Here is a 27364-nt window from a genome sequence, read left to right as displayed (position 1 = left end):
TCGTCAAACACCTTCTACCCCTCTCCCAAAAGAACTGAGCTTAATTTCGGGATAAAAAGCATCCTATATTAATTTTAATACCTTCAGAAATATGTTTACAAAGTTTCATGATGATCGGTTTAGTAGTTTTTGCGTGAAAACGTAACAAACAAACTTACATTCACATTTATAATATTAGTAGGGATAGGGATTAATCAACCAATTTTTCCCTTCCCTTTAAAATGTGTAATTTTACATATTATTTGTTATAGTTTTTTTTAAATGAACCAAAAATTAATATATCTATATAAAAAGTTTAGCTGTCAGTTCATCACTCCGACGCTCCGATATGTTGCGGGCAACGGCTGAGATTCATATCGATCGATGGTTACGGATATATAAAGCACGTGCCACGTCTTTGAATTAGTCACCCCCCCGATGTCGTCGAGCCCTGGGGCTCTTCTCATGGCGAGCTTTCGCGCTCGCCCCACTCCCCCGGTAACGCGTTGGCCCTCAGGTGGTTATCGGAACAGCAAAAAAAAAAAAGCCTTCCGAAAAAGCAAAAAAAAAAAAGCTTTGAATTAGTCACTGCTGCCTTACGGCATAAGTCGGCTAAGCCAAACATTCAGATCGCAATATCTTTACCCATGTACCTATATGAGTTCTGCGATGCAGTCAAAGGTGCAATCATACAGAAAAAATACGTATCCTCACTTATTTTATGTGATCTGTTAAAATACTAAAGATTACTTACCCAATCTTGTAACTTTTAACCGGTTTAAAGCAAGTACCGAGATAGGCATTTTAGTTGTACTTATTTATTTTATTTTTAAAAACGATACGAATTTGAAAGTCTTCGTAAGTGGCTATTTGTTCAGTTTAAATTTATGATTGTCTTAAAAGTAAGTAAGTTGGTAAACATTAAATGTGCGAGCTATATTTGTACAGTTTAAATATAAAATATTATTGTCTCAAAAGTAAGTAGGTCGGTGTGACGAATAAACGATTTAAATAAATGATTTTGCGTCTTTGTTTTTTCGTCCTTGTTTTTAAAGAGCCGATAAATAGCAAGAGCCTTCATAATACCAAAGTTTCATTAAGTTACTAGTAGTAGTATTATCGCCCGCTCTCTTCGTCCGCATTTATTATGATTTTTTACAAATCCCGTGGAAGCAGTTTTTTCCCAAGTTAAAAAGTAGCCTATGTATCTCTCCTTATTTTCAAATAATTCAATGCCAAGAATCAAGTTTTATTGCATATACAATATGTAAATGAAAACCGTAATATAACTTCACAGGCTTTAGAGGTACATTTCTTACTCTGAAACCGAAACGGTAATAGACTTTGAGTAAACCACTGCCATAGCTTTTACTGAAAAAATTAAGGTACGTGTCGCGTAGCCTAGGTACTACGCCGTGTCGGTCCTTGATCTTCTATAGGGTTGTTAAAAGTATAGTAACACTTAATTGTTTTGAATTAGTTTGTACGGAAAAATATACATGCTTCTTTTGATGAAATATTTCACATGGTGATTCCTTATAAAATATGCAAATATGCCTTCAACAGTATCTCGTAATTCGGTTACACGTTGTATAGGGTGCTATCAAAGGACAAACAAACGAACAAACAAACACACTAAGGTGTGTATGATGTGATGTGCTGTTCGTTTGTTAATATTATATATTAACATTATTTAACTAAATAAATATACTGAGTCAATACACACATCGCCATCTAGCCCCAAAGTAAGCGTAGCTTGTGTCATGGGTACTAAGATGACTGATGAATATTTTTATGAATAATATACAATAATACTTAAAATATATAGATAAATACCCAGACACTGAAAAACACTCATGTTCATAACATAAACATTGCCAGTTGTGGGAATCGAACCCACGGCCTTGGACTCAGAAAGCAGGGTCGCTGCCGACTACGCCAGACGGCCTTCAATAGAATTTAGTAAGTAGTAGGATATAGATTGGGATAGCTTTATAGTGGAGCAAGGGTAAATGATTACACATTTCACCGCTATTGTTGACTGTATTAAATTTCAAGGTTGCCTTATACTAAAAGATAGTATATTGCACGCCTCATAAGTGGAGCGTGAGGTGATGCTCTACTCTCGACATGTCAAAAAACCCAGTCTTTCAAAACTTAAATGATGTTTTTTTTTATTTGTATAACACTTACAGCACTAACATGAAACATCAAGTTACATAACATTAAATAATCTGTCTAGCACATCCCTACTTAATATTATAAATGTCAATGTAAGTTTGTTTGTTACGCTTTCACGCAAAAACTACTAAACCGATCCTCATGAAACTTTGTACACATATTCTGGGAAGTGTTAGAAGTAATATAAGATACTTTTTATCCTTTGGGAGTGAGTTTGACGATTTTACACCATAACTCCGACAAATTACAACCGATTTAAATAATTATTTTTGTACTATAGAGGTTATAAAATGTGTTTAATTTTACCCAAACTGTGGTTGGAGATAGAGGACAGAACTCCTAAGCGGACAGCAGCAAACCCCTCATTTAAGGCTTAGTGATACTGAATACTTTAATTTTTTTAGATCTACAACAAAATTTAATGCCACATCAAAAAACAAAATCAAACGCAGACGAAGTCGCGGGCAACAGCTAGTATGATATATATTTTATAAGCAATTATTCTTGTTCAATATAGTAAATAATAATAAAACTAATCATTCTTGGACGTCCGTGTGTCTGTGTTTACGGATCCGTGTATTTGGCAGAGAAATTGGACGAAAAAATTATCTTAACGGAATATTTTTTTTTATTATATAAAGTAATGCACCGTGCTGATTCCTAGTTAATATAAGCGTTGTAAGTACTGTCGTTTAATTATAATTTATCAAAAACTAAAAAAATACGACTGCGTTGTATATCTATATATAATTTTTTTTTTAGTATATTTTTTTCCCACCTTAGAATTATGGCGCCACTTTTTTTTTTAAATGTGAATGACCGCTATGAGGCGTGCACTTTTGGATTTCCCAATTTTTTTTCCAATAAATTATTTATTAATTGTAGTAGAGCTTGTGGTGACAGAGCCCGTCCGGGGAAGTACTACCGGTATGCTTATTTCTGCCTCTTAGCAGCATTAAATAGATAAATCTTTATTTGAAACAGTTACAATGGCACTTAAATTATTGGCAAATGCGGCACTGCAATAGGAAAAACTGTGCTGCATGTACCACCTACCTCTCTTCTTGAGCTGTGTTTAACGCCTTCGGTTGCCTGGAAGAAATCGCTATGTAGCGATAAGGCCGCCAAATTGTATACTTTTAGTTAAATTTTTATTTATAATTTTACTATATGTTCATGTGGTGTACAATAAAAGTGTATTCATTCATTCATACATTCACCTCCGACTAATAAATAGTAGGTACAAATTACAATACTTATACAAATGTTTCCCTACTATCCCCCCCATTTTATGGTAAATCTTAAGAACATTAGGGGTAAAATATTTACTGTCTACTTCTAAATGTAATGAAGTGACTAACCGCTTGTTTAAAAACACTACTAAAGTGGAGTTGCTTTTGATGCTTGTATGTATTTTAATATTTTTTATTTGATGCGTGTATGTATTTTAATATTTGTACCACCAGCAGTCTATTCTCCTCTTCTTGTTTTTCCTAATTCTAAGGTTGCCTGGCAGAGATCGCTATTAAACGATAAGGCCGCCTTTTGTATTACTACTTCTTTCGATGTTTCTGTTTTTGTTATATTTTAAATATGTTAATGTTGTGGTATACAAATAAAGAGTTTAATAATAATAATGCTTCAATATTAGTCGTGTACACGGTTTCTGTATATTCTTAATTTTGTGGCCTCTACTTTTATAGGGCTTGGATGCCGTTTACAATGTTGAAAACAAAGAGGACCAATAATTTTTATTTTATTAGTTACATTTTAGTAAATTTGTATTTAAGATATTGGTTTATTCTATGTAAAGGAACGATTAGAATTATAACGAATAAGCTAAAACAAATTAGTATTTATTATCAACAAGACCTCCCTAGCGCAAAAGTTAGCGCTGTGAATTTAACTATTACGGGTTGATTCCCGACAGGGGCAATTTGGGAATTTATAATTTCTGAATTTTCTCTGGTTTGGTGTGGTGGGAGGCATTGGCCGTGGCTAGTCACCACCCTACCGACAAGGACGTGCCGCTAAGCGATTTAGTGTTCGCGGTGCGATGTCGCGTAGAAACCTATTAGGAGTATGACTACCATACTCCCTAACAGGTTAGCCCGCTGCTATCTTAAACTGCATCATCACTTATCACCAGGTGAGATTGCAGACAAGGGCTTGACTAATTACTTACTTAACTTGAGTAAAATAAAAAAAAAAAATACGTCACAGCATTAATAATATGGCGTAGCGTAGGTATGTAAATACATCTGACTATCTTCTTTTTCTTCTTTTGCTTTTTCTATTCGTAGTATTTCGCCAATGTCACGTATACTTGGAAGATCCACAAAGGTGATTGTCAAAAAGAAAACATTATATAAATATAGCATAGTATTCCAAAATAAGGCGTTCGTAATGGATTGTCTTTAGTTAGTGTTATAATTCAAAGAAATTTGATTTTTTATTATAAATCATAATTGGATATATTTAGAGCTTAATTTTGTTAGATTGAATATATTTACATACAAATTTTACGAAGCGACTAAACGAAAACTAGGCGAAAAAATAAACTAGCATAAGAAAACTTTGGACATTTAATGGACGAGGAATATTAAGAGAAAGAACGTATCTGGCTATTACCTACGCTACTCTAACACGAGCGATATTAAAAAATAAACTGTCAATATACACATAAAGTGATTGCAATGGTATACCTACGTAAAGTGCCTACTTGCGAATGGCAACCCTGAACTAAATTACTGCTAAAAGCTAATGGATTAATAGTGGTTAGTTGTAAGCTTTATACTTAGGTATATACCTATGTAGGTATACGGCTGACACCATAGTATTTACTATAAATATCACGTCAAGGACGCAAACACACATTTGCATGTATAAGTAAATAGTCCGTTATCACCTCACCATAACACATTTTCATACGCTCCAGTAATTCTAGCAAGATTTGTACGTATTTGTTTGAATTTAGTAGGATATGATAACTATAAAATCTATAAATAGGTTGGGGAAAAAGTCTTTTCGCATTTTAGTGTAGAACTTGTAATAAAATCTCTTTGGCTACACTATTTGTGTTTAGTTGTACACTAAAAAACTGGGTACACAAAAAAGCTGAATATTTGGGTACTGTAAAAAGATTCCAGTCCAAATAAAAACCAATTTCAGAATCATACACTATCATATAATTTGTCAATTACGCAAACAATATACTTCCAATTTAGAGTCATAAAATAATTACTCTTTTACTAATATATTCCTTTCCCTTTTTCCTTTTTCCTTTTTAAAATCCCGCCAAATCATCCCAAACGCCCCATGTCACTTTTTCACGCTCGCCTTCCTTCCTTTTTTTCCCCGCTTCGCTTTAGTCGCCAGTCCTTCCAACTTTCCAACGTGCCAGCACCTTCTTATCAAATATAAATACTCCAAATCCATTACTGTTTTTATCAAAAGGATTCATTTTATTGATTTGCATATCATCTCGAATGTCTCGGTGGATTTGCATATGTACACTCGTTAGAAGTTTTACTTCTTTGGCGTAACAACATGAAAATCTTTTTAAAATTTTTATCTTTCGCCTCATTCTACGTTTGTACATAAAACGACAATAACAATGGAAAAAAGGAATTTAATACATTGAAAGTTTTATTATAACGTATTATCTAGTTAAATAAAGTTTATTTCATATATTACAAATAAATGTTTTCTACATAATTGAAGAAATGGACATAATAAACATAATATAATAACTATTGTTTGTAACTGTTTGTTATATTCGCCATTGGTTGCCTGGAAGAAATCGCTAAAGGCCGCCAAATGGCGACGGCCGAGTGGCGCAGTGGGCAGCGACCCTGCTTTCTGAGTCCAAGGCCGTGGGTTCGATTCCCACAACTGGAGAGTGTTTGTGTGATGAACATGAATGTTTTTCAGTGTCTGGGTGTTTATCTGTATATTATAAGTATTTATGTGTATTATATTCATAAAAAAATATTCATCAGCTATCTCAGTACCCATAACACAAGCTACGCTTACTTTGGGGCTAGATGGCGATGTGTGTATTGTCGTAGTATATATTTATTTATTTATTTAAATTGTACACGTTGTTTTGTTATTCTTTTCTTTTTGTTCTATGTACCTTTTGTGGTGTGCAATAAAAGTATATTCATTCATTCATTCATTCATTATAATTTGGAACACTAATAGACTCATTATCGGACAACCAAGTTTCAATCAACATTAAAATTTGAGATAATTGTACAATTAAATCAATTAAAGCCCGCAGACTTAGACAATTGGAAGTGTAAGTATGTACACTGTCAAACCTTATCGCTAACTTCAGGGTGTCGGTTCTTTGTGACGGTGTGCGCGCGCACCGTAAAAATTTAGAAGCGCCAAAAGAAGTATAACTTAAAAAAAACGTATGAAGTGCCAACGAAGAACGCGGGTAACAGCTCGTCTACTAAGTCTCTAATATAAAATCAATTAAATCTACAAGGGTTTATCAAAGGGCCTCATAAATATGTCATTACAAATTCGACGTACCGAAGTTTATCTATTGTCTGATAACATTTTATCAATAACCATAGATAGTGGTAGATCTCATATTTCCAAAATATGTAATGATAAGGAATTCGGCGAGCAAAATACGTATAGCGACAAGATAAAAAAAATACTAAAATGCTACCTAATTCACACATAAATCTGCTTCATCGTGTAAGAAAACTTCATATTTATCTCTTATTACAAAATTATAAACTCAAACATCAATTTATCTGAAATTATAGAACACTTTTTATTCACTCTAAAGAGATAAATTCTTCAACACTTTCTGTCTATACTCTTCTAACGTATACCGATCACAGATTATGCATAATTTTGACCAGTCTGAACGAAGATACCTTTTTATCTTTAACCAAATGTACATACAAAGGCAGTTTTACTAACAAGCCTAACTTATATTATAAATGCGAATGTGTCCTTGTTTGTATGTTTGTCCTTTCTTTTCGCCCTAACTAAGCAATCAATTGGATTCTTGAAATAACTGAAAGTTACATAGGTTACTTTTAATACCAGGAAAAAAACAGTACCCAGAGAATTTCTAAAAAAACCTTTATAAACACCGATGAAGAACGCTGGCCAGTACGGAGTACCAGTTATAAAAAAAAGGAAATGACTAAAGCTGATTTTACGATTTGACTGAAAATAAATTATTGATTCGACGAATAAGCAATTTAATTCCTTCATCACTTTTGATTTATTGTAAGTTGTACCTTGCGTGTACATTTCGGATTCTCAGTACTGAAGATGTACCTACTTCTACGTCACATGGGGAACTGCAATCTTTTAATCTTTGGACAACGTCAAGATAAATTAGTTTTTTCGTATTTCATGAATCCGGCGGGAACCGTTCATTTTCCCGGGTTTACAAACACATAGGCATGTGTCAATCCAGGGTAATAATCAAGTTATAATCTACCTCCATTCCAAAATTCTATCAAATTGGTGCAGTAGTTTTTGCGTAAAATAGTAACAAACATCCATTCATCCATACCAACTTTTGCATTTATAATACTAGTAGGAAGTATAAGTTGCAATGCAAATTGAAAGTAGTGTTCTGTGTTATTGCGCCTTAGCCGTTTTCTGAGTTTAGTATTGTGTATCTCGGTGGATAGCAGTGGCGTGCATTGCATATATTCAAATAAGCAGTGCATACCCTACCCTCAGGGTCATACAGAGCCTTCAGATAGGACCAATAAAGTTTTGTAACTAAAATGTTGTGCTAAACACATTGTGCATACCCTGGGTCCAAGGCCTATGCACGCCACTGGTGGATAGCCCGATGTAATGATCACTATGCTATAAGTGTTTATGTAATACGTTTCAGTTTTATTTATTTTTTGGCTTTATTCTTTCCAAACCTGTCAAATTCAATTGAAATGGTGTCATGTAATAGCATTCTGTAATGCCTGCATGGTACAATTTGCTTCGCCAATGTCGCGTAGCTTGAAAACATTGAGGAATGAATCTTTCCCAGTTACGTTTGGGTTACGTTTTGGTGAATATGCTGGACTCTACACAAGAAAAAATGGACGGTAATATGAATGATATTAAACGTTTATGTGAAATTAATTCAAGTTTGAAAATCTTTTTAAATCCAAGCTTTTAAATTAATGCGCTGAGAAGAATAAAATAAAGTATTCTTTAAAAACATTGACTATCAAATTTAAAAGTCATTACACAATTAATTAATTAAATTCGACGGCCGACTGGCGCAGTGGGCAGCAACCATGCTTTCTGAGTCCAAAGCCGTGGGTTCGATTCCCACAACTGGAAAATGTTTTTGTCATGAACATGAATGTTTTTTCAGTGTCTGGGTGTTTATGTGTATATTATAAGTATTTATGTATATTATTCATAAAAATATTCATCAGTCATCATAGTACTCATAACACAATTTACGCTTACTTTGGGGCTAGATGGCGATGTGTTACAAATAATAATAATAATAATCATTACAAATGGGAAAGTGTGTTTGTCTGTTTGTTTGTCCATCCTTTTCGCCCTAATTAAATAAACAATCACCTTGATTTTTGGCATAGCGTTGAAAGGACACAGAGTGAAATAGTGACTTTTCAAGGCAAAAAAAAAAGATGATTCCTTTGTTTTTTTAAACTGTTATAACCGTGGTCGTAGAACTCGGCAACAGCTAGTATGATATTATATTTTGTCAGGAGTTACTTATACCTATTGTTAATTCTATTGTACTTTTTTATTGTAGTTTCTTGCCGGCTCTTCTCGGTAGAATCTGCTTTCCGTACCGGTGGTAGAGTCACTACAAACATACATACTTGACGTTTCAAAAGTGCTTATAAAGTAGTCCTACTTGAAATAAATGAATTTTGAATTTTTTTGAATTCTTTCAACCGTATTTAGCAGCGCTTAGCACCTACCTACTAACTATTATTGTGTCTTAAGCAGGTTAATAGGAATTTAATCACCTACGTATGCTTGATACAAATTCCGGTAAAGCACCGAATAAAACCGCAGAGGTTTCTACTCTGTGCCTTTCTGCAACGATTACCTTAGCTATTTACATAATAAAAAAAAATATCAGCGGTGAAAAATACATACTGCATTGTAGAACGATAGGAAATAAGCAATGGCGTGCAAAGCGGGTATGCACAGGGTATGCAGATGATATAAAATGAAGAAAATCTCCATTACGAGTTTAAAAAACTTGAGTATAGGCATTGTAAGAGTTATAAAAAGCCTACCCTCTATGCACGCCACTGGTCAACTAAGTAAACGAGTAGCTTTTTATCGCGAATGGTAATAGTACTTATACAAAAAATTATAAACTTAACTAAAGAATATTCTGCCAGCATGTTAGCCCTTGACTGCAATCTCACCTAAGAGATGATGCAGTCTTAGATGGTAGCGGGCTAATGTATTAAGGGTAGTTATGTCAGTGATTTATTAAAGCCATACCTACTCTGCAAGTAAATTAGCTCAATGCGGCTTGGTGGACTCCTCACGCCTTTGACAACATTATAGAGAGTTCTCAGGCATGTAAATTTCCTCACGATGTTTTCCTTCACGGTTGAAGCAAGTGATATTTTAATTGCATGAAACGCACATAACTCAGAAAAGTTAGAGGAGTGCTGGGATTCGAACTCGGCCCTACTGAACCCAAAGCCCTTACCACTATGCTATCACCGCTTCCTTTAAAATAATCGTAATCACAGAATATTGCTTTTTTATGGTATTTGTATGGTATGGCACAGACAGTCAATTAATTTATATTTATTTGTATGGATGTTCGAGTACCTCGGTTCCCGGAATGCATGCTGTGCCAGTGTCAAGTTAAATACGCTTTACGCTTGCATACTTGGAATTCCAAATACAAATATAACCAAACATAAACGAGTACCTAAAGCCCTCCGTAGACGGGGCAACGACCGGCAGGGTGATTACGTATCTCCCGAGTCCGACACGCTTGCGACAGGCGCTAATCTCGCGATCACTGCTGTCAAACGTTACTTTTCCATACAATAAATATACAAAAGTTACGTTTTACAGCGTACGTAATCTCCCTGCGTCAGTGCATCCCAAGACACACTTATACAAGCTGTGCACAACCTCTTCATAAGTTCATAGTCGGAGACGAGGTCCCCGATTTCCTTAGTCTTCAGGAGTTCAGGCGGCTCATAATCATTTATTTGCAAAAAACATGTCAAATTCTAGATGTTACAAAAAGTTATACAGAACAATGTTCAGCCCATTTAAAGGCATGCAAATCTCAACTTAAAAATAATTATTAACATTCAGAATTTGATTAATTACAATTATATGTTTATATATTTTTTTATTTTATTAGTGTTTTTACCTACACTTTGAGGAATTATCAATTTTATAAATTTTAAAATGCATATAAAAATTTTCGGAACCGACAGGATTTGCGACTCTCGGGCAGTCGCGGGTCATCACCAATTAGGTAAACTACTGCTATCCTACCATCTGTATATGCCTTTTACATGAGTCTTATAGCGACTGTAGCGTCATCTAGTAGGAAACTTTGCAGTTTCGATCTACTTTTTCAAAGGTCCATATTACAAGAAAATAAAGAAAAAATAAAACTATATAATTACAATTGATATTTGATTAGTTTATTAAGCTTAGTTTATTTTTTTTATGAACTGTAGCAAAATATGACAGAGTAGTGGATTTCATCCACGGTCATTGGATTGTTTGTACTAAACCCTTTTGGTGACAGAACTTGTGCGGGAAAGTACTACCGATATGTTTATTTCTACTGCAAAATAGCTAAGTTTCTAGTACTAAGTGGCCTCACAGAATATTACGGAGAAATCTCAGGCATGTTAAAATATCAAGTGATATATAATTGAACTTTACGATTTGCATGTGGAATTACAAACAAAATGTATAACCAAATATAGCGAACCTACGTGCGAGTAATATAATCGAGCCCTACATTTTAATAAAAATAAATCGCACTTGCATTTAAATGCTGATCGGATTACAGTGAATACAATAGTCGTTTTAATCAAGTTTCAATAATTTGTTCTGTTATTGTCAGTACCTAGGTATCATATGTCTTTCTCCGCTTATGATTTTTGATATGGTTATTTTTTTAAAGGTCGCAGGACTCAATATTATATTTGAAAACCGCCTTTGCTAATTTTATATATATATATATATATATATATATATATTTTTGTTTTTGTTATTCTTGTTTTCACTTTTAATTTGTGCAATAAAGACGGTTTCTATCTATCTCAATATTCATATACTTAATATTATTATGATAATAAATTCTGAATCCTGAGGTATTAAACTTGCAATCTTTTAACAATTATTCATTGTAGTCTAGTTTAGTCGTTTAGTCGCTTCGGTTTTCTACATGCGTAGAGGGTACATTGCCGAAGATCGGTTTGGTGTGGAGTATAAGGATTGAAGAATTATAAATTACACCATACAGATTCTCCTGCTTTTCGCGGAGTAAAGAAAATTAAGCTGAATTTACATAATATATTAAACTCGCTTTATTTCTAAGGAAAATGAGAAGAATATTTAAAAGATAGAAAGAAAAAGTTTTTTTATCAGGCCAATATACAACGTGTAATAGAACTATAAAATAATAACGAAGGGTGCATAAGTATATCTCATTAGAAATGACCCTGTAATAATATAAAATCAAAAGAAGCATATTAGTGTTTACTTATGACAACCCTATTGAAGATAAAAGATCGACACGCGCATAGTACCTATGTTACGCGACGAGTATCTAATAAAGTGATAGGAGCCACATTCGATTTTAATTTTGCATGTGATGTTAGTGCTTATCAGATTTTTTTCAGTGAGAAGTGTGACAGTGGTTTACTCAAAAACAATTAGGTTTTCGGTTCCACAGATAAGTGTCAGAGCCTGTGAAGTATTATTTCGGTTTTCATTTACACGTTGTATAAGTAACGTTGTGTAAGTACTATACTATTTTTATTGACGTGACAACGTCTTATAATTCGATGGAGCCGGCTGAACGCACGAAAAAACATGACGTATGCGGCGTTACCTCGCTCTGAGGCGTTCCATTCAAGGCTTGAAGTACAAGCGAGAGCGCGGAACGAGCGACAAAGATGCACAGTCGGCCTCCGCGTTCGACATCTGTCTCTCTCCTACTTGAGGGAGCGATGCGTCCGCGTGGACAGCTTCTATACAATAATGCATTTACATGTTTTCGGCAAGGATGAAGTGCAGTGAAAAGTGAATGTGGTGTCAATTGTTTATAGCAACGATAATATATATCAAACAAATAAAATTAAAATTTTCTTTTGAAAAATGCAACCATGCCATCAGTATTTTCTTACGACGTTGTCACGTTCAACTATCGTCAGTAAGCCGACGTTACAGAGAACCAATTTTTTTTTTAACAAGTTACGTATATCGGTGAATAGGTGCAGGAAAAACCAGAGATCCAGAAATAAAGTGTAAACATAAACTCTACTACAAAGATCCTTGTAAAAGCGCTTTGGTATCAACAACTCGGTCATTAACATCTGTAAATACGCATTTGACTGTAGTTATTCCACGCACGCTACAGAAGTGCATGGTTAGTTAATTTTAGTGTTTTATTTTTAGTAAATGGTAAAGATGTGGTGCATTCGGTTATGTCATGCGCTAAGAAAATGAATTTTGTTTATTCAAGAATTCACATTATTTGCACAAGTGCATAAAACAAGTTATTTTATCTGAGTAGTTCGTCTGCATTGATACTTCGTTAGTCAAGTATTCCTGAAAAATGTATTATAACTCAGAGAAAATTTTAATGACGCTATAAAAAATTCACAATAGTTTTATTTTTTTACGAGCAGAATATTGCCTGCCTTAGCTACTTCTACACACCGTAAACTTTGATGCACAAGTGCGTGAAAAGCAATATTAATTTTAGTTTTTTTTACTTCCATTCTATTTAAAACGCAGTCAAATCTGTCCTTTTTACTTTTTATTCCATTACAAGTTAGCCCTTGACTGCAATCTCACCTGTGGTAAGTGATGATGCAGTCTCAGATGTTAGTGGGCTACCCTTTTCGAAAATATTGCAGTTACATTAAAACCGCAGAATCCGACTAGGGGGTCCTTCTTGGTTTCTACGCGCCATCGTACTGGAACGCTTAATCACTTAGTAGCACGCTTTTGTCGGTAGGTTGGTAACTAGCCATAGCCGAAGCCTCCCACCAGACTTCACCAGGCAAGTCGTCAAATTTCTAAAAAGAATTTTAATAACAGTTTTAGAGACACGCCACATTTGGCGGCTTAAATGAGGGCATTTTCCCCACCAGACCAAATCAGAGAAGATCTAGTAATAATAAATCAAATTGCCTCTGCTGGGAGTTGAACCCGGGACCTCCAACTTAGAAGCACAGCGCTTACCGCTGCGTCAGGAAGGTCTAGGCGGACCAAGTTCTGTCGGCCAAGGCCCAAGTCTGTAATCTCATCTATATTCTCTTAAAACCAATGGCTTACGACAGACGACCAATATTGTGACAGAACACGTGTATTACCCAATACACGTGTTCACTCGAATACTAGCTCTAGACAAGATTCGCTCGATCGTAACTGAGTAGTCGTTATCGTATATCAAACTCTGTATCTTCCAAGTAAAATGGACCTAATACTGCTCGTTTTAGAACTGCAAATCCTGTACTTCTCATTTATGTTTTGCAAACGATCCGTCAAAAGTTCGAGCAGGTAAATTTGAGCTTTAATCCGATAAATTAAGTTTTATTTTACTCCGATGTTCAAGTATTTCGGTACTCGAAAACTACTATTAGAATGCGAGCAAGCAAATCTTGTATTAAGGCTACTGTTTGATAATAACAATGTGATAAAAATACATTTACATATTTATTAACTAGTCGCGTTTCTCATGAGCGACTCATAGTAATATAAACATTAAATACGTTACTTTACTGCATTTATGGCAGGATTAATACGTGATTCATTTTTCGATTTCAAGCGCATCGCTGGGTGCCGCGAAAAACAAACAGCCCAAGACCGTGAAGTTTGGAATGCCCTACAAAAGACCAAAGACGTATGTCCAGCCGTGGATGTGAATCAGTTGATATTTTATTTTAATTTTTATATGTAGTAGTAATAATTGTACACGCCCAGCGAATACTAGCACAGACATAATCAAGTAGCCAGGATAGTTCATCAACAACTTGCTCTTCGGCTTGGCCTTATCGATTTTGAGATGCCTTACAATAGGTACGGCGTCAGTTCTTGAAAATAGCAGTGCATTGCTCTAATGGGATCGAACGATTATCACTGATAGGTATATTACAGCTAATAACCCGATATAGTACTAGTCGATCGATCAGTGCGCCGTGCAATAATTGTTGACATTACTATTAATGACGATAATCTGGTGAAAGCTGAAAAGGAAAAAGTATCTACATACTTGGACCTTGCTCACGAGATTACCGCCATGTGGAATGTTGAGTCGACCGTTATTGTTCCGGTCGTCGTTTCAGTCAATGGTCTTCTCGCGAAAAGCTTCGACCAACATCTTAAGAAGCTTTCGCATGGTTGTTGGATCAAGGGTCGGATACAGAAGGCAGTAGTCCTTGAAACGGCGCGTATTTTGAGGAGGTTCCTCACTCTGGAGCCCTGACCGGTTGCTTGGGCATTCAAAAGCCCCGCAAGCGGAGGGTGGTTTTTTTTTTTATAAATTTTTAATAGTGTTTTTTATTTTATTTTTAAGCATTGTTAAGAATTTTAAAAAAATGATACATAAAAAAAGTACACTCCCAGCAACGTGCGGGCCTGTGTCCATCTATTGAGTTCTCATGTGCTTGCCACTACATCGGCAATCCCGGCCTTATTACCGGATCACAGTATAGCAAAAAATGCTGTCTAGAGGCAGAAATCTCTAGGCCAGGCTCTATTCTTAGAAATACTAATCTTAGCAATAATAGGTAGGTTTATACCACCATGATCTTTTTTAATTTTTGATGTGAAACATGTATAAGCGGAGGGTAAACCTGATTTTTGTCGTGGCGACACAGGCCGTGGCGACGCATCCCCATGCTATAAAGAATTTTTGTATTTCGAATATAACAATAAAAATGAATATTAATTTTGTAATAAAACAGTCATTATTAACCGACTTACAAAAAGGAGTGGTTATCCATTTGATTGTATTTATTTTTTATTTTTGGAAACAATAACTGCAATAACTTACACAATTACGATGTTTCACATCTGCCGGGCGTCCTGTGACGGCTCACTCGTTTTTTTAGATAAATAACCAATTTTCTGCGAAGGAGTTAAGCAGATAGTATTTTTCCGGTGATTAAAATTATGAGTTAGCGATGCAATTGCTGGCCCACTACAGGCCACGGGTCTCCTCTCAGAATGAGAAGGGTTTAGGCCGTAGTCCACCACGCTAGCCGAGTGCGGATTGGTGGACTTCACACGCTTTGGAGAACGTTATGGAAAACTCTAAGGCATACCGGTTTCCTCACGATGTTTTCCTTTACAGTTTAAAGCAAGTGATATTTAAATTGCTTAAATCAAAAACGCACATAACTCCGAAAAGTTAATGGTGCGTGCCGGGGATAGAACTTGGTCTCCACGAAAAGAAAGCCGTACCCACTAGGCTAGCTAGCGGGCTCGGGAATGTATAACGGGTCAAACAGTACACTATCAGTCAAGCACATATTATCGAACACCTAATTTTGTTCCACTTACAACTGCCAGTATCTATATGTACATACCTATGCGATATGAGCACCCAATAGGTCTTTGGACATAGTAATATGATTAAAATATATATATATATATATATATATATATATACGAGAATGGGTTAAGGCCGTAATGGACACCACGCTGGCCCAGTGTGGACTCCAAACACTTTTGAAAACATTATATCGAACTTACAGACATGCAGGCTTCCTCACGATGTTTGCCTTCACCGTTGAAGCAAGTAATATTTTAATTACTTAAAACGCACATTACTTAGAAAAGTTGGAGTTGCGCGTTGGGATTTGAACTCGCCCCCCCGAAAATCTCGTATATAGACGGTCGTCCTCGGACGGACCTCCCTGGCGCAACGGTGAGCGCTGTGAATTTAAACAGGAGGTCCTGGGACAATTTGGGAATTTATAATTTCTGAATTTTCTCTGATCTGGTCTGGTGGGACGCTTTGGCCGTGGCTAGCTACCACCCTACCGACAGAGACGTGCCGCTAATCGATTTAGTGTTCCGGTGCGATGTCGCGTAGAAACCGATTAGGGTTATGCCTTAGAGTAAATCTTGCTTAGTAAATTTGGAGGTGCGTGCTGGGAATCGATCTCGGCCCCCCAAGCGGAAAGCTGTAGTCCTAACCACTAGCTATCCCGCTTCTAGCTTATGGTATTCTCCGTCCTTCTATCTAACTCTATGCCAAAAATCAAATGGAGTAGTTGCTCAGGTAGGGCGTGAAGACTTTCGCGTTTATAATATTGCTAAGGATTCCACCGGGTTTCGGGGTTCAAATGCCCCAAAACTTTACGTAGTTGCTATCTAGTTTCTTGCTAAATAATTTTTTCCCTTTTCCGGGTATATGATACGATAACTACTTCCTGTCTAAAGCTTTGAGCACAGAATTAAGAACGTACAGAACCCTATTAGATTCATCTATTATTGCATGCAGTGCATTAAGTCCAAACGCTGTGAAAACGCGACACGCACTTCACACCTGTTGCTCACAAACTTTTCCCACTTTCCCCATTTTATGGTAAACGTTTAGAGGTAAAATAATTACAGTCAACTGCTAAATGGAATGAAGTGACTGACTGTCTGTTCGAGGAACACTACTTAAGCGCAGTTGTTTTCGGTGCTTCAATATTAGTCGTGTTCACGGTTTCCATATGTTCTTAGTTCATAAAATAAAACAACAACATAAAATTCGTGACGTTTGCGTTCACTTTAAAATCGTGCATTCCTATTTAGCCGACAAAAGCTAAGAAGTATAATCATCGTCTCATTATCATCAAGAAATTCATCAATGTTATGCTTTTAGCCTTTTGAACATGTGTACTATAACGAGGTGTGATAATGTGATAAATAGTAAATACTTCGTCGACGACCTCTCTGGCGCAGGAGTGAACGCTGTGATTTTGGGTGAGGTCCTGGAATGTAAATGTAGTAATCTTGACATTTTACTTTTATTTATAATATTTATTCACTGTTTTTTAGTTCTTTAATAAAGTCGGTTGTTTTTAAATAAGTAAATAAATATACTACGGCAATACACACATTGCCACATAGCCCCAAAGTAAGCGCAGCTTGTGTTATGGGTACTGAGATGACTGATGAATATTTTTATGAATAATACACAAAAATAAATAAATATACAATATGCATATAAACACCCAGACACTGAAAAACATTCATGCTCATCACACAAACATTTTCTGACGAATCGCTGCAAACTGCGCCAATCGGCCGTCAAACATTTTGTGTCAAACATTTATTTTATTAAACACTAGCTGATGCCCAAGACTTCGTTCGCTTGGAATAAGAGAGTTCCCGCGGGAACTTTCTTATTCCACGGGATTAAAAGTAGCCTATGTGCTAGTCCAGACTACAATCTATCTCTGTACACAAACTTCAGCCAAATTGGTTCAATCGTTGCGACGTAATTGAGTAGCAAACATACAAACTTTCGCCTTTATAATATTCTAGCTTCTGCCAGCGACTTCGTATCTGTGTGAACTTCAGAATTGGGTCCAAAAAGAAATTAAAAATAGGAAAAAGATGTTTGCTGAGTAAATATTTCGTTATACGTAAACACTACAATTCACAAAACTATTGGTTATTAATGGATCTTAATTAAGTCCAAGGAGCCATATTATATTAGTATTTTTGTTTCTTTGTCCACACAATTAAACAAGCGATCAACTAGGTTTTAGAAATAGAGTTTAATGGACGGAGAGTTACAGAGGCTACTTTTTATCTTAGGGAAACAAGCGGTTCCCACCGGATATGTAAACAACCGTAACAAACTCGGACGAAGACTGCGGGCAACAGCTATTCTGTTTTAAATGGGCCACTATAAAACAATATTTAATGTGGATAATAATTTTAAAACACAAAACGTCGTTTTCAGTCATCATTCTGAGGAAATTATAATAAATAAAATAGTAATCAATAAATATATTTAAACAAAAAAGTTATTTAATTATGCTTGATGTTCTAAGACCAATTGGCTAATTGGACGGCCGATTGGCTCAGTGGGCGGCGGCCCGGCTTTCTGAGTCCAAGGCCGTGTTTTCGATTCCCACAACTGGAAAAAGTTTCTGTGATGAACATGAATGTTTTTAGTGTCTGGGTGTTTATCTGTATTTTGTAAGTATTAATGTATCATATTCATAAAATTATTCATAAGTCATCTTAGTACCCATAACACAAGCTACACTTACTTAGGGGCTAAATGGCGATTTATGTATTGTCGTATTATTTTTATTTGTTATTTAGAAAAAAAAGGACGAAGCAGAGATGTAAAACAATTGTTACACATGGGATGAGTACATTTACCTATATGAGAAGCATCCATATGGTCGAAACTACGTTAGCTATTAACCCGGGTAAAATCGTGTAGAAATAAGTAACTAAATAACGGAACGGAAGTAACAAATAGAGTATCATTTTTTAAATTTAAAATTTTTAAGCATTTTGAAACGCCAAGTCAGAATGTTTCTAGTGACTCTACCATCATTTATTAACCTGTTTAGCATTGCTAATTAGTTTAGCATTTTCAGTAACCAATGATTCACATGTTTCATTGATAAACTTTTTCGAGTTCAATGTCAATCATGCAAGGAAATGAAGTAGATATCTACGCCAACGCCTCGTTAAATAGCATTGGCGTGAAACAACAACAACAACATTAAATACAGGAGTGATTTAAAAAAGGAACATTTGAAAAGCCCAAAGGAAACTGCCGAAAATCAATAAAAGCAATTTAAACGTGAATGACTGAGTTTGATTTTGTTTTTTGATGTGACATTCAATTTAGTTGTAGTTCTAAAAGAATTTAAAGTATTCAGTATCGCTAAGCCTTAAATGAGGGGTTTGCTACTGTCGGCTCAGGAGTTCTGTCCTCTATCTCCAATCACATTCAGATCTACACAAAGTTTGGGCAAAATTAAACACATATTATAACCTCTATAGTACAAAAATAATTATTTAAATCGGTTTTAATTTGTCGGAGTTATGGTGTAAAATCTTCAAACACTTTCATCCCCTCTCCCCAAAGGAACCGAGCTGAATTTCGGGATAAAAAGTATTCTATATTACTTCTAACACTTCCAAGAATGTGTACAAAGTTTCATGAGGATCGATTAAGTAGTTTTTGCGTTAAAGCGTAACAAACAAACTTACATTCACATTTATAATATTAGTAGGAAAGTAGGGATAGGCATAGGGATAGAGATAGGGATTCAACCAATAACAACATTCCTATAAATAATATCCTAGCTAATATCCATACTAACATGTCGTATGACATGGATAGTTTTTTTTTCTTTAGTCCTTCCGTAAGACACTTGTTTATTCAAAGTCTACTGTTCGAAATACAAGAACATTTCTACCGCGCACTTGCAAATTATGGAACAATCTCCCATCTGATGTGTTTCCTCAAAAATACAATCTAGGGTTATTCAAGGGGCGGATAAACAAATTCCTTAAAAGCCGGCAACGCATCGGTGGCTCCTCTGGTGCTGCAGATGTTTATGGGCGGCCGTGATCACTTATCATCAGATGACCCACTTGCTCGTTTGCCCGCTATTAATATAAAAAAATGACCCTTCGCGTTTTTTTTTCATCATCATCATCATCATCACATATACCCATCACCAGTCCACTACAGAGCGCTGGTCTCCTCCACACAATGAGAAGGGGTAAGGCCGTAGTCCACCACGCTGGCCCAGTGCGGATTGGTGGACTCTACACACATTTGAGAATATTATGTAGAATTCTCAGGCATGCAGGTTCCTCACGATGTTTTCCGTTGAAGCAAGTGATATTTTAATTACTTATTTTATTTTATCTTATTTTTTCATATTTTGTTTTAATTAATATTTTGGGATGTATTTAGATTTCTTGATAAATATCCAGTGAACAGTGGTAAATTTTAAGTTTTGGAGGTGGGCGTGATCACTGTTACGCAGTTTCATACTTTTCATCCATTAGCGGTTAAGTTATGTTATTGTTCACAAATAAATAAATAAAAATAAAAGCTTAAAACGCACATAACTAGGAAAAGTGAGAGGTGCGTGCTGGGATTCGAACCCGCTCCCCCGAAATTGAAGTCGAGCTGGTACCCAATTCGCTATCAACGCTTTAGAAATATACTTTGTAGCTTGCTAGGTCATAGGAAAATGGTTATGTAAAAAGTTAATGACAAAGAATGTCCAAATTCCAATACACTTGACTTGATCATGGACTTTGTTACATATTTAGATCTATATGGAGGTACATATATAGAGATTATATTAGATCAACGGTCAAAGATAGATACAATTCTCTTATGGTCACAGTTTACTTGATTATACTTATCTATAGGTTACCTAGAACCCACGTTAATAAAAGATTATCTGTAGTTACACTCGCACTCTTACATAATTTAGTGCCTGATTATATTGTTTTGTCTTCGCACAATCTTCTGGGGAAAATAGAGTTTATCATTCTAGCTAGTCTTAAAGACGTAGATAGTCATGGTTAATAAATATATAAAACGAATATATAAAGCTGAAGAGTTTGTTTGTATGTTTACTTGAACGCAATGATCTCGGGAACTACAGGTCCGATTTGATAATTCTTTCAGTGTTGGATAGCCCATTTATCGAGGAAGGCAATAGACTATCATCACGCTAAGGCCAATAGGAGCATAGCACCAATAAATAATGTTTCCAAATCGGCGGTTTTTGTTTTCTTTTGAGAGCTTCCGCTGCGTAAACGGATAAAATTTCGATAAAATCATGTATGACAAAGTTGAAGAAAAAGTCCGTGACAGCATATGTTTATCATGACGGCCGACTGGCGCAGTGGTCAGCGATCCTGCTTTCTGAGTCCAAGGCCGTGGGTTCGATTCCCACAAGTGGAAAATGTTTGTGTGATGAACATAAATGTTTCTGTCTGGGTGTTTATCTGTATATTATAAGTATTTATGTATATCAGGCATAAAAATATTCATTAGTCATCTTAGTACCCATAACACAAGTTACGCTTACTTTGGGACTAGATGGCGCTGTGTGTATTGTCGAAGTATATTTATTAATTATTTATTTAAAAAAATAAAATATCTGCACGCACCTCTCGTTTTTGCCCGTAGTAATCAGTAAAGTACTCTCTCTTTCTATATATCTTCACTAACATATATATTTCTCTCAACTTCCGTTCGCTCGTCCGATCACTTTTTGCAACGCTCTCGTCACGCATTCACCACTTTAGTCAAAAGTGCATAAATAAATTATACTAAAAAACATTTTTCCTGGATTAGAAGGAGGTCTTGTGTGTGGCTAAAGTCCATTCTCGTTGAGCAAAAATAATAATTCAAAATTAATTTATTTCAAGTAGGCCTTTTTCACAAGCACATTTGAAACGTCAAGTATGGCTGTTTGTAGCGACTCTACCACCGGTTCGGAAAGCAGATCCTACCGAGAAGAGTAGCTGGAAGGAGACTCATTAGTTGCTCTTTCCCAATCGGTTATGCGAGTAGATACTTCTGCGGGATTACGTACTGTAAAATCCTGAAGGGTGCATCAGGCGAGGTGGGCCCCACAAGACCGATAGACATTTATGCGGTAACATAAGATTTCATGTCACACTTTAAATTGTCAGAGCATGAATTTCTTGCTTATCAATTCCGACGTTATGCCACCTTTATTTAACCTCCCTGTCGCAGTTGTGAGCAATGTGGTTTTAAGCGGGACGGCCAGGGTTCGATTTCCGGCAGGGGCAATTTGGGAATTGATAATTTCTGATTTTTTTCCGGTCTGGTCTGGTGGGAGACTTTGGCCGTAGTTACTTACCATCTTATCGACAAAGACGTGTCGCAAACCGATTTAGCGTTCCGTTTCGATGTCGCGTAGAACCTGATTCCCCTAATCAGGTTCTACGCGACGCGGTTTTAATATAACAGCCATACCCCCTAACAGGTTAGCCCGTTACCATCCTTCATCACTTATCACCAAATGACTGCAGTCTAGGGCTAACTTGTAGTAAAATAAAAAAAAAGATTGGTATTGATATTACTCATAAATGCCTATTCACTATTAAATTTAACTGATAACGACTTTTACGCATTTTTCTGTAGACTCGGTATGATGTAAGCGGTTATCATTTATCAGTATATTAAGTTATCCTCTAAAGGCCGATTTACATCAGACGAGCGAATGCTCATTCTATCCTTACTCTATTCTTTTGTTTTGTATTAATAAGATTGTTAATAAAGGCCAATCTTATAAATTACATTTCCACTTATTTCTACTTAGTATTTCCAAAAAAAACTGTTTTAGTATAAAATTACATTTTATATTAGACACAGGTTATTTGATTTTCTTTCTCTCCAGCATAGGCCTCCCCAAACGTTCTCCACAAAGATCTATCCCTTTCTCTTCCAACTCTTCTCTATTAAATAACTACCGTCTAAATAAATAAATGTAAACAGACGTAGAGCATCTGTCTTTGTTCTATTTGTGTTCGCAAGATTCTATGGAATATTCTAAGAATGCTTGCTTGATGTTAACGGTAAGAGCGCGCTAAAAGTTGCCTAGAGCGTTCTTAACTCGCTCCCTGGAGCGGTCTCTTAAAAGCGCTCTTATGGTCTAGCACAGAGGATTCGTTCGGCTGAGCGAAATATTTGTCCAAGAATTCTAGTTCTTGGTTCTTCAATTCTTGATCGCTGTTATTTTGGTGTAAACGCTGGAGCTTCCGTTTCCACTAAAAGATCAAGAAATAATATTCTTTTTTAGCTCTGGCTCTCTATTCGTTTGGTGTAAATGCACCTTAAGACTTTTCGGTTACTATGCGCTATTAATTACCTACTGATAAATTTAATCGGCATGGCCCATGTTGTAGAATTAAATGTTATTAATTAGATGAACATTACAGTTAATCATGATTATCTATATAATATCATTAATAAGTACATACCTACGTACAGAAATAAATATTTCGGAATCACCTTTGAAGATAATTTTACTCAGACCTTACTTAGTAACTATCAAAGATTTAGATAAAAATATGAAATGAAATGAAATGAAATGAAATTTATTTATTTGCCCACAAAATCGCTTACAATTATAATACAAAAATATATCTTACAAAAAGCATGTGGTCAAATAGGGTTCCACCTCAGCACGAAGCCGCAGCGAGCTGCAGCGCTGGTTTTCAGGGGGACCCTGTGTGCTCACAGACGTGTTTGCGACTACATCATCCGTGCCACAGTCTATACAAAATAAAAATAAAATTAAAAATAAAACATGGTGCGGATTATAAAATTTACAGATCTAAACCAAGAAGCCTACCACAGGCAGTGTCCAAGGAAATGCTAGATACTTCGTCTGTACATACGCCAGAAACATATTACAGCCCTGCTACTATAGTGTTTTTCACACACAAACACATACGGAAAAATAACTGATTCAAAGAAAAGCCTCATTAATGTCGATTTAAGAACTATAAATTTTTTGTTTAAAATATATAGGTACGTTAGGTAGGTAAAGTAATTGTTACAAGCTATTTTTTATCTAGTAATTTTATTTCACAGGTGGCAATCGCCACCTGAGTAATAAAATTACAGGGTTAAATAAAAATTACCAGAAAGCTCTCAGTCTGTAGTTGTTTACATTAAAACTAACAACTTTTGTTCTACAACTTTTTTTTAACTCGATAGTTTGTGAAATGTACAAAATTTAATATTTTACATAGATACTCTACTTGTTACTACTCTATAGTGTAACGTCGTCAACAGCGCGCGAACTACGACTCTATCGTGCTCGCAGCGGTTTGGCTACTGGTATGTATTCGATTCCACAGAGTAATGTCACTTTACAGAAATAACATGATTTATTATTATTTTTGAATGAAATATATTAATACTGAATTTTTGGAAGTTATAAGTTTTAATTAAAGGAACTAAAAGGCTGAGAACTTTCTGGTACTTTGGAAGTTAAACTTCTTTTGGCGCGTTACGGAAAAATTATGAGAGTAATATTTTACGATGCGCGCGCACACCATTACAAAAAACCGACACCAAATTGGTTAATATTTTAATTTTTCAAAAATAGATTTGACAGTGTACACTTTCAATTGTTAATTTAATTGATTCAATTGGACTAAATCTAATATAATTTTAATATTGAGTGAAACTTTGTTGTCCGATAAAGAGATAACTAGATAATGCGTTATAATAAAACTTTCAATGTATATAATACCTTTTTACTAATGTTAGTGTCGTTTTTTCTGCAAACAAAGAATAAGACGCAGGATAAAATTTTTGAAAAGATTTTTACCTTGTTACGCCATAAAAGTATAACTTCAAACGCGTGTACATAAGTACACACCTGTTTTATTATTTATTATTTTTATTTAACACAGTACACAGGGAGTATAATATTAGAAACTGTGTAAACATAACAAACAGCAGTAAAAATGTGAGGTGGCAAACTGGCGTGGGACAGCCAGGCGTCCACAATTTTCCCATCTTCTTCTTCTTTCCCCTCGCACTATCTGTTACACGAGTTCTGCTTTCTCAATCGTTTGGCAACCTTTTGATTCGCCGTTAACCATGTAGCAAGCGGCTTACCCTGTCTATATGGCCGTTGGTGAGTTGGACATTTTTTCAACTAAAAAATATGTGCAGTATTTTAAAGCGGTAATAGCGCCGTTGGTAGGAGCTCGACTTCACGTTCTATGGGCGTTTTAAATAATTAAATTATCGCTTGCTTCGATGGTGAAGGAAGCGATCGTGAGGAAACCTGCATGCCTGAGAGTTCTACATAATTCTCAGAGGTGTGTGGAGTCCACCAATCCGCACTGGGACAGTGTGGTAGTCAACGGCCTCAACCCCTTCTCATTGTGGAAGGACACCCGTGCCCTATAGTGGACTGGTAATGGGTCGTTATAACGATAATGATGATTAGAATGATTAGAATTTAAGGTTTAGTTATTGTAACCCAACTATGATAATCAGTGGCGTGCACTTCATACATTCTTCATGCACAAAAGCACTGCATACCCTAAATTTTCAGGCGAAGGATTTTTCAATGTTATGCCATCTTCCTTCTTTATGCGTACCCTGGTCAAAAACCCGGTGCACGCCACTGATGATAATGTTACACACGCAAACCAATATGGAGTACACGAACATATTAAACCCCCAATTTGCTGACATGAATTCCCTCTTTCTATAGTTCGCCGCTAGACCGTTTTTCTTGATTGGCACTAAGTGGGCAGCTTCCCGTTTGATTTTGCGATAATGGTTCAAAGATACTTTTGACCTCATTTTTACCACGGGGGTTAATTCCCACGACTCATTTCACTTGCGGACTATCAAAAATTATCCTTAAATACATCGTACATAAGATATAAACTGGCGCAAGACCAATAACGCAAGTTTAAGTTCATTCGCCACTAATTTGATTATGTACATTGACCTTCGTTACGCATTGAAGCATTGGAAGAATGTATTTATAGTAGGTACCGACTGCAGGGCAGGCGACTAGCTTGTTATAAGAATTATTTCACAAAATTAAAAATTTAAGCAATGCTATGCCATACGATGGAAACAGAGGCTTAGAAAGACCTAAATGCCATTTAATTTATAGTTTGAAGATGGTCAATGGCTTAGAGAGATAGGAGTTGGAGGAAGTTGTTTTCTTGAACAAATGCACGTTTTGTAATTTAACGGAAAATATTTGCGTGCAGATTAAACTGACTATGTTCATTCGTTCGTTTTTTATATATCTAGTATCTACTATATAAAAAAAATTGTTATTTCTGCAGAAATTTAAGGTTTTGATTAAATTTAATAATTGGCCGATTGGCGCAGTGGGCAGTGACCCTGCTTTCTGAGTCCAAGGCCGTGGGTTCGATTCCCACTACTGGATAATGTTTGTGTGATATATATGTACATTCTAAGTATTTATGTATATTATTCATAAAAATATTCATCAGTCATCTTAGTACCCATAACACAAGCTACGCTTACTTTGGGGCTGGATGGCGATGTGTGTATTGTCGTAGTATATTTATTTATTTTTATATATATAATAACTATTTCCCGTGAAAACGCTTGTTGTGTCATGGCCGCTCTCCTGACGTCATAAGAAAATTAGAGCTATATAGAAATTCCTTGTGCCATAAATAAAGATTATTGATTTTTGTATTGATAACACAAAACTGAGCCTATGTTTGTAATCACAAAATACTTGAAATACGCAGCGATTTTCGAAGTTCACGCGGTACGAAATTAGTTTTATATAGACGTGACGTCATTTGGAATTTACCTGTCATGGCGGAGCGCTAGATTTTGCAGTTTTATTTATTGAAAATAAATTACAATCTCACTATAGTATATTAAAATACGTTTTCATAATACATAAATCATATATCATTATATTAATACAATATTTCAGCGATTCTTTGTTACTGACAAGATCCCTATTACATTCATAGGTCATCAAATTCTCAATCGTCACACGACTTGAGTGAAGATTGTACATTATTAGAATAAATATTCTTTATTTTTCATCGCCCGATGAGTTTTCAAGCCGCCAAAGATTTTTAATAGCACCATATGTAGCGGTTTACACATTTACCAAACTAGATGGCGCCACAAAGATCCTGCATCGCGTTAACAAAGTGTTAACAAAAATTGATCATAGATGTATACAACTTCCAAAAAGCATACTCCATAAGTACAGAAGCATTGTTGCAATACTGTGAATGCCATTAGGTCTGAAGGGCGTATTTGCCAGGTTGATTAACATAAGGTGGCTTTTTGTAGGTCGTGTTTCTTCAGGGCAATTTTCAGGCGGGGGTTTTCCTATTACATACCATCCGGTGGGCCATCTGCTTGGTCTTCATAATAATTCTATATCAAAATTATAATAAACACACACTCACGCGC

The 27364-nt window shown here is 35.7% G+C and overlaps 1 protein-coding gene across 2 annotated transcripts in view; it reads left to right on the top strand.

The window, feature by feature from the left end:
- LOC120632035 (b(0,+)-type amino acid transporter 1-like) overlaps positions 1-27364 on the top strand; it is a 44438-nt gene that overhangs the window by 3495 nt on the left and 13579 nt on the right. The gene's annotated exons all lie outside the window — the stretch shown is intronic.

The sequence above is a fragment of the Pararge aegeria genome, chromosome 19 (genome assembly GCF_905163445.1).
Source record: "Pararge aegeria chromosome 19, ilParAegt1.1, whole genome shotgun sequence".
NCBI classification, from domain to species: domain Eukaryota; kingdom Metazoa; phylum Arthropoda; class Insecta; order Lepidoptera; family Nymphalidae; genus Pararge; species Pararge aegeria.
The sequence above is the reverse complement of the archived record's forward strand: the minus strand, read 5'-3'. Positions and strand labels throughout refer to the sequence as shown.